The sequence below is a fragment of the Muscardinus avellanarius genome, assembly GCF_963383645.1.
Source record: "Muscardinus avellanarius genome assembly, chromosome: 9".
Classification (NCBI taxonomy): domain Eukaryota; kingdom Metazoa; phylum Chordata; class Mammalia; order Rodentia; family Gliridae; genus Muscardinus; species Muscardinus avellanarius.
Genome location: NC_137795.1, coordinates 24638113 through 24647613, shown reverse-complemented (window position 1 = coordinate 24647613; position 9501 = coordinate 24638113).

The following is a 9501-nucleotide window of genomic DNA, read 5'->3' as shown; positions in this document are numbered from 1 at the left end:
AACATATGAATAATAAAGTGTTAAATAAAATAAGTAGAATAAGACAATCTAGAATTCAGAGCCCAAGGAAATTGCTACAGCCATTTTAATTGGCCGTGACTAAACTGACCAGAGAGAATCCCATAATTAACTGCAGCGCTGTTTTGCAGATTGACATATGGGCTCAGCCTAAATCTGTAATAGGGACTGATACTTTCCACAGATCAGGCAGACAGATGGCCTCAGAGTTTTCTTCAGACTTTCGTCAATTTTTCCCATGTGCTAACTGTAACCACTACCATGACCTTGTTTAAATACATATTCTTCCAGAAAAAGATGAATCCTAAAACCTGATGAGGTGGTAAATTTCTAGACCCCTAAAAATGTGGTAGCAGCTCTGTTTTCCAACCCAGCTCTTAGGATTCACAGCTGGAATAAGATTGATATGATCTAGGGGATCTGCACTCTTGACTCTAGAGAATATACCACATAGAGAATGTATTGTTAAGTCACAGATTCTTATATGCCTATATCAATGCTGTATGCTTAACACTCATTTGGGGTAGCTCAGCCTATTGAAAATTTTAGAGGGAGATTAACAATAACAGTTACTCACCAACACAGTTATTAACTATGAACACTGAATAGGCTAGAAGTGGCATGCTATGAAGACAGATAAAAACTATCACTGGCTTACAAGGCAGTTATAATCAAGTTAAGCTAATACAATGTAGGATTGTCGAACAATATTTATAAAGCAATGGTCAGATTGTTACCGATGGGTCTTTTAGCTCTAGTCCTCCCTCATTGCAATTAGGGTTATGGTTAGGGTTAGAGTTAGGGTTAAGTTTATACAAAACTCTAACTCCCATGTGCTAACTGTAACCTACTCTATACAAAAACCACCAGGGCCATCTTCCCAAAGTATAGCAGTTGGCTTTTCACTTCCTTGAAGGAAAATTCCAGTGGCATCACAGTGTCTTTAGAAAAAGTCCCACTGAACTTCCAAGGCTCCATATTACCCTCTGAAGCTGGCCCCTCTACAGTCTTCTGACCCATCACCAATACAGTGGTCTTCTTTCACTACTCAGATGTTCTCTGTAGTTAACTTTGCTTATTTAAGATATCCATTTCCAAACATACCAATGGTTTTTCTGCCTCCACAGTTTTATCATCACTGTATTTAACATTCTTCTTGCTTCCATTTATATAAATCTCAACTTTCTTTGAAGATAAAGGCTCATTTCCTACATAATTACATTTCTAAACACACCAGATTATAGAATCATTCCCATTTATGAACTCCAGTATCAATGTCAATCCTCATGTGCTGGCATAAATTATTATACAGCAAGTCTGGGTGCTTGTCTTGCCCCCCAGCTTGGTTTCAAGTTCCTTGCTCCAATTCTCTCTCTAGATCCAAAGCCTATTATGCATAGAATCTGAAACAATGCTATTGATGGCAAAATTAAGTCAGACATACATTCTGAGCAGAGCTAAGGAGGAATCAGTTATAAAAAATGTAACTGCAATGCATTTTTGAAGGGCTTAACAGGATAGGTAGATGTTCGAACTGAGCTTGAAAGGAAGAGTATGAATGACAGAGGAGCAAGAAGGAGAGGGAGCTAAAAGGGTGTGGGTTTAAGTGGTGGCTATGGACATGGAAAAGGAAGTGACCATTAATGGGTGGACCTGGAAGTCCATGTCCTGATAATGGAGAAAAATCAACAAACCAAAACAGAAATCTGGTTCCCAGATGCCCTGCCCCTTGCATATCTTCTAGGTGTAACTTGTTTAGGCCTATAAAGTTGACAGTTAATGCCAAGAAAGACTCATTGTGTAGGCTTAAATTCTATCTTATGACCTTTAAATATTTTTCCATTTAATTATTTAAAATATTATTTCCTTTGGCAAGGTAATTTTTTCCAATGGGAATCTTGTTGGTGAGGTTTTTGGTCCTCACTTTAACCTTGCCAGAGCAACTGGACAGAATTACAAATGCTGACTAATGCTTTGTGTATATATTTACCCTCTTTGTTCATGTCCTTAGGTTCCTATCAAAAGCTCTGTGTTGTAGAGAAGACCTTATGCCTCCCTGATCTGAAGATTTTCCAGGGCATAGTGACATTACTGGGTATGTGTTGGTCAAGGGGTTGGCTGGGTTCTGTCAAGGTTTAGTTGTGACCCAATCATCTGGCTCTTACCTGAGACCTCTCTAATGTTCAGCCTCAATCTACCTTAGCTTTTCTACATAGCAGACTTCCAGAGAGCAAATGTATGAAACAGAAAGATATGCCAAGGGATGTGTGAATTATCACACTTTATATTTGTTAACTTTGTAAACACTCTGCCTCTCTACAATTCTGGACTATTAGGTCCCCAGAAAAAAGTACTGCTAAGTCTTTGTTATGTTGTTTTTCTCCTTTAAATGCCATTCTTCCAAACTGTCCATCAGTTTTGTGTGCCCATAATACAATTACAAATTAAAAATCCATATAAGGAAAGAATAAAAACCTTAGATATTATCTCATCAGAGCACCTTAGTCTATGATGAAAACGATGATCAAGGGAGGCTTGTGGCCTAGCCAGTCTCACTTGGAAATGTGAAAATCTCTGGCTCCATTAATGTCTATGATCTTTTCTACAATTTGATCTATGTCCTTAATGTAACTGCAAATGGGAAGAACAATTAATAAGGACCCTCCTTTAAATAGAACATTTTGTTCCTCCACTTCAGAAACATATTCATTGTAAGAAGTCAAAACAAGAATTTCACAAGAAGTCAAACAAGTCAAAACAAAAATTTTCATCAAATAATAAGTTGTGTTCTTATTTGTGGATCACACTATCCTTAGAAACCCACCTCTCTTCTCTCTTGATATTTTTTAAAAGATGTAGAAGTGACTAGACAGGCATCAACTCTTCCATCTCAGGAATTAGCTTCCTATAGAATAGAATTTCTCAAAAGCAGCAACACTGACACTTGAGCCTGAATAACTTCTTCTGAGAGAGCTGTGCTGTTCACCTTGCAACATTTTCAGCTCTCTTGTCCACTGCTTATTAGATGCCAGGACCAAAACTCCTGTCCTTCTGTCCAGCCCTCCCAGTTGTGAGAATCAAAAATATCTCAAGACACTGTTGAATATCTCTTTAGGAGAAAAATTGTTCCCTTCCTTTCATAAAACCAATAATCAAGAATATTCTTTAAATGTGGAGGATACTCTGAGAGGCTCTTACAGGAGTTTCTCATTGTGTCTATATCCTCCACAAAAAATTTCCACCATTAATACTGTCATTTCCACACTGATTTCCACAAAAGAAGCTAATGTTCAGCAAGCAATACTGCTCTTTATTCTTTTTTAATGGAAAATTAGTCACTTATTTAATTTTAGGCATTTTTTGAGTAGAATCAATGACAGTTCATCTTGAATTCCTTCTTAATACACCTAACATCTTTCAATGCCATAGAAGGCTTGACAAGTTATGGAAATGATTGAAGGATATGAATACCAATGATTGAGGCTCACTGGAAACCACAATAAAGGCCGCTTAACAGAGGAATCATGCAGTAAGTTGTAGTCTTCTTGTGTTAAAACCCTTCCCCTTCACAATTTATGATCACCAGTATCCTCGGGTTTCAACTGAGGATGGGATATCAGTTTCATTTGCCTCTAATCAGAATGTTTGAACTTAAGACATGACATCCTCAAAATAATTTGACATATACCACTTTTTCATTGATAATAGTGAATCCATGTGTTTTATTTTATTTTATTTTGGTGGTACTAGGGGTGGAAACCAGGGGCTTTCTGCCTCTGGGCTATACTCCCAGACCTATTTTATATTATATTTGGAAACAGGGTCTCACTAAGTTGATGAGAGCCTCAGTAAGTAGCTGAGACTGGGCTCGAACCTGTGTGATCATCCTGTCTCAGCCTCCCAAGCACAGGGATTACAAGCGTATGCACCATGCCCGGCGAGTCTATTGGTCTTAGAAGAACTTTCAACAAAAGATGATTTGTGATGGTTTTCAATCAATAGAAAAAAAATAGCTAATAAACCATGGCATCATATGCATAATTTTGCAGAAATTACATGAAATCTATTCATCAAACTACATTTATCAAATATTCATTGCAGTCTTTCTCTAAGTTAAACATTTAATTATATAGTACTATATAATAAGTAATCTGAAAAGCTGAGCATAGTGGCATACACCTGTAATCCCAGTACTTGGGAGGCTGAGACAGGAGGGTTGCAAGTTCAAAGCTAGCTTCAGCAGCTTAGTGAGACCCTGTTTACAAAAACAAAATAAAATAGGTCTGGGGTGTACCTTGGAAGTAAAATGGAACTGTGGGTTCTATCTCAAGTACCACATACACCAAAGTAACACACACACACATACACTATGTCATCTCAAAACTCAGTGAATTCAAACATCAATTTGTGCAGGTCATAAATGGACAAGGTTCACCTGGGCAGCTCTGCTATATGCAGTATTTTCTGGAATCACCCAGTTGTAGCTTCATTAACATTTCTAGTATATTGGTGCTCCTCCAAGTGATCTCTCTCTCTCTCTCTCTCTCTCTCTCTCTCTCTCTCCTCTCTCTTTCCATGAGGCTAACTTGGGCTTTCTTAGTATGATGATGAGGCTTCTAACATAGTGTTTAATTTCTGAGAGCAAAATAAAAAGTTGCCAAGCCTTTTACTGGCATTCAAAATAAAGAATAATAAAAATAGGGCTGGGGGTGTAACTCAAAGATAGAATGCCCCTGGATTCCATCCCCAGTACCAAAAAAAGGCCAAATCTGCTATAATTTAGCAACAAAATAATGTCTATGATGGGATATTTCCCATATAATGAAATAAGTATCCATTGGTCTTGTTTTCTTCATTTCATTTGAGAAATGAAGCAGAGTTATCACGGTATATGCTACAAAATAAACGAGTTATCATCAGGAGCTGCTTTGAAAATTTATAGCACAACAAATTGGAAAGTATAGGAGAATTGGAAAAATTTGTAGACTCTTACAATATTTCTAAAGTGAACCAAGAGGACATATAGAAAAGATTAACAGGTCAATATCAACCAATTAGATTGAAGCAGCAATAAAAAACCTCCCAATATAAAATGTCCATGTCCTGATAGATTCTCAGATGAATTCTTTTTTTTAAATTTTTTTTTAATTTTTTTTATTTTTTTATTTTTTATTTTTTTATTATTATTTTTTTTATAATTTATTTTTTTTATTGGTGCATTATATTCATACAACTTATTGGGGTAAAAAACTTGTGTGTATAAACATGTACTCATCACTGATTTAATCCCTACCCAAATACCACCCCATTCCCTCCCCGTCCCTCCCTTCCTTGCTTGGCTTAGTGATTGACTTCGATATGTTTAAGTACATTGTGTGCTTTAGAGATTTTTCTCTTCCCCCTCCTTTCTCTTCCTTTAGGTTATCTTGTTTGCTCCTCTTTTCTCCCTAACTCTCACATATTAGGGAAAGCATCTGATTTCTTATCTTTTGTGACTGACTAATCTCACTTAGCATAATGTCCTCCAGTTCCATCCATTTCCCTGGAAATGACGTAATTGAGTTTTTTTTGATGGCTGAGTAAAATTCCATTGTGTACATATCCCACAGTTTTGTAATCCATTCATCTGTTGATGGACATCTTGGCTGGTTCCATAGTTTGGCTATGGTGAATTGTGCAGCTATGAACATAGATACACATGCATTAGTTTGGTAGTTTGGTTTCTTTTCTTTTGGGTAGATACCCAACAGTGGTATTGCTGGATCAAATGGTAGGTGTGCTCCCATTCTTCTGAGGATTCTCCATACTGTTTTCCAAAGTGGTTGCACTAATTTGCAATCCCACCATCAATGTCTTAGAGTTTCCACTTCTCCACATCCTCGCCAGCATCTGTTGTTGTTTGTGTTTTGAATGATTGCCATTCTAGTTGGAGTTAGGTGAAATCTCAGGGTAGTTTTGATTTGCATCTCTCTGACTGCCAGTGATGTTGAGCATTTTTTCATGCATCTATTGGCCATTTGAATTTCTTCTTTTGTGAAGTGTCTAGTTCATTTGCCCATTTTGTTATTGGATGCTTTGTTTTCTTAGTGTTGAGTTTCTTGAGTTCTCTGTATATTCTAGATATTAGTCCTCTATCAGAGGGGTAGGTGGCAAAAATCTTCTCCCATTCTGTTGGCTCTCTATTGAGGTTCTTGATAGTTTCCTTTGCTGAACAGAAGCTCTTCAGTTTCATGCAATCCCATGTATTGATTCTCCTTTTAATTTGTTGTGCCTTTGGGGTCTTATTGAGGAAATGTTTGTCTGTGCCTATGTGTTGTAGTGTTGGACTTATGCCCTCTTCAAGGAGCTTCAAAGTCTCTGGTTTAATTTCCAAGTCTTTGATCCATTGTGAGTTGACTTTTGTACAGGGTGAAAAAGTGGGATTAACATCCAATTTTCTGCATATGGTTAACCAGTTTTGCCAACACCATTTGTTGAAGAGGCTATCTTTTTTCCAGTGTATGTTTTTGGCCCCTTTGTCAAAAATCAATTGGCTGAGAGTGTGTGGGCTTGTTTCTGGGTCTTCTATTCTGCTCCATTGGTCTATATATCTGTTCTTTTGCCAGTACCATGCTGTTTTTATTACAATGGCTTTGTAGTATAGTTTAAAGTCAGGTATTGTGATTCCTCCTGCGTGGTTTTTGTTACTGAGAACTACCTTGGCTATTCTGGGCTTTTTGTTATTCCAGATAAATTTAAGGACTGATTTTTCTATGTCTGTGAGAAATGATCTTGGTAGTTTAATGGGCATTGAATTAAATCTGTAGATCACTTTTGGGAGGATGGCCATTTTAATGATATTTATTCTGCCAATCCATGAACATGGAAGATCTTTCCATCACCTAAGATCTTCTTCGATTTCTTTTTTCAGTGTTTTATAATTTTCTTTGTAGAGATCTTTTACCTCCTTGGTCAAATTTATTCCTAGGTATTTTATTTTTTTGTGGGAGATCCTGAGTGGAAGTGTTTTCTGAATTTTTTTTTCAGTGGATTTATGGTTGGTGTACAGGAAAGCTTCTGATTTTTTAAGATTGATTTTGTATCCAGATACTTTGCTGAATTTGTTGATCAGTTTTGTTGGGTTTTCTAAATATAGTATCATGTCATCAGCAAATAGTGAAAGCTTAAGTTCTTCTTTTCCTATTTGTACTCCTTTGATTTCCTTTTCTTGCCTTATTGCTCTGGCTAGAGTCTCTAGTACTATATTGAAGAGAAGGGGTGATAGTGGACATCCTTGTCTCATTCCAGTTTTTAGGGGGAATTCTTGAAGTTTTTCCCCATTTAATATGATGCTGGCAGTGGGCTTGTTGTAGATTGCCTTAATAATGTTGAGATATGTGCCTTCTATTCCAATTCTCTGCAGTGTTTTTATCATAAATGGATGTTGAATTTTATCAAATGCTTTTTCAGCATCTATTGAGATGATCATGTGGTTTTTGTCTTTGATTCTGTTTATATGATGAATTACATGGATTGATTTTCGTATATTGAACCAGCCTTGCATCCCTGGGATGAACCCTACCTGGTCGTGATGAATGATTTTCTTGATATGGTTTTGAATGCGTGTTGCTAGTATTTTGTTTAATAGTTTTGCATCCAAGTTCATCAGAGATATAGGTCTGTAGTTTTCCTTCCTTGAACTGTCTTTATTCAGTTTGGGTATTAGTGTGATGTTGGCTTCATAGAATGTATTTGGGAGAGTCCCGGTTTTTTCTATTTCCCGAAATAGTTTGAGTAGTATTGGGATTAGCTCTTCTGTAAAGGTTTTATAGAATTCACTTGGGAGACCATCTGGTCCTGGGCTTTTCTTTGATGGTAAGCTCTTTATTGCTGTTTCAATCTCTTTGATTGTTATTGGTTGGTTTAAGTGTTCTATATCTTCTTGACTCAGTTTAGGAAGGTTGTATTTATCTAGGAAGTTGTCGATTTCCTCCACATTTTCCATTTTGTTGGAGTATAGTTTTTCAAAGTAGTTTCTGATAATCCTCTGGATTTCTACACTGTGAGTAGTAATGTTTCCTTTTTCATCCCTTATCCTCATAATTTGGGTTGATTCTCTCTTTTTTTTAGTTAGGTTGGCCAGTGGTTTATCAATCTTGTTAATCTTTTCAAGAAACCAGCTTTTGGTTTTGTTGATTTTCTGTATTTTTTTATTCTCTATTTCATTAATTTCTGCTCTAATTTTAATAATTTCCCATCTTCTGCTGGCTTTGGGGTTCAATTGTTCCTGCTTTTCAAGGGCTTTGAGGTGTGTCGTAAGGCTATTTATTTGAAGATTTTCTGTTTTTCTTATGTGAGCACTCAGTGCTATAAATTTTCCTCTGAATACTGCTTTCAAAGTGTCCCAGAGGTTTTGATATGTTGTTTCTTTATTTTCATTTGTTTCTAGAAATTTCTTGATTTCACCTCTTACATCTTCTATGACCCATTCTTCATTCAGAAGTGTGGTGTTCAGCCTCCACATGTTTATGTTGTTTCTTTGGGTCTTCTTATAGTTGATTTCTAGTTTCATTCCATTATGGTCTGAAATGACACAGGGAAGTATGTAACATTTTTAAAATTTGCTAGTGCTCATTTTGTGTCCCAGGATGTGATCTATTTTGGAGAAGGTTCCGTGAGCAGCTGAGAAAAATGTAAACTCTGCTGTAGTTGGGTGAAATATTCTATATGTGTCCAACAGGTCCATTTGGTTAATGGTGTTCTTTAGTTCTGAGACATCTTTACTGACCCTTTGTCTGGAAGATCGGTCTAGTATTGTGAGAGGTGTGTTGAAGTCTCCCAGTATTATTGTGTTGGGATTTATGTGTGACTTCATGTCACAAAGAGTTTGATTTATGAAAGTAGCTGCCCCTATGTTTGGGGCATAGATGTTGATTATTGTTATTTCCTCTTGCTGGACTATTCCTTTTACCAGTAAAATGTGACCTTCTTTGTCTCTTCTAATAAGTTTGCGTTTGAAGTCTAACTTGTCTGATATCATAGTTGCTACTCCTGCTTGTCTTCGAGTACCATTAGCATGGATAACCTTGCTCCAGCCCTTTATCTTGAGTTTGTTCCTATCTTTACTTGTAAGGTGTGTTTCTTGTAAGCAGCAGATGGATGGATTCTGGCTTTTAATCCATTTTGCCACTTTATGTCTTTTTATTGGGGAGTTGAGGCCGTTTACATTCAGTGTGATTATAGAGAGATAATTTTTAATTCCCAACATGTTAAGATCTTATTTCTGTTTGAGATACTGTTTATTCTTCTTTGCTTAGTTGTCTGCTGGATGGCAATTCTTGTTTCTTTGGTTCTGGCGTGTATTACCCATTTCCTTTTTGCATTTAATCTCCTTGAGTACTTTCTCTAGCGCTGGTTTTGAAGACATAAATTCCTTCAGTTTCTGTTTGTCATGGAAGCTTCTTATTTCTCCATCTAATTTGATGGATAGTTTTGCTGGGTAGG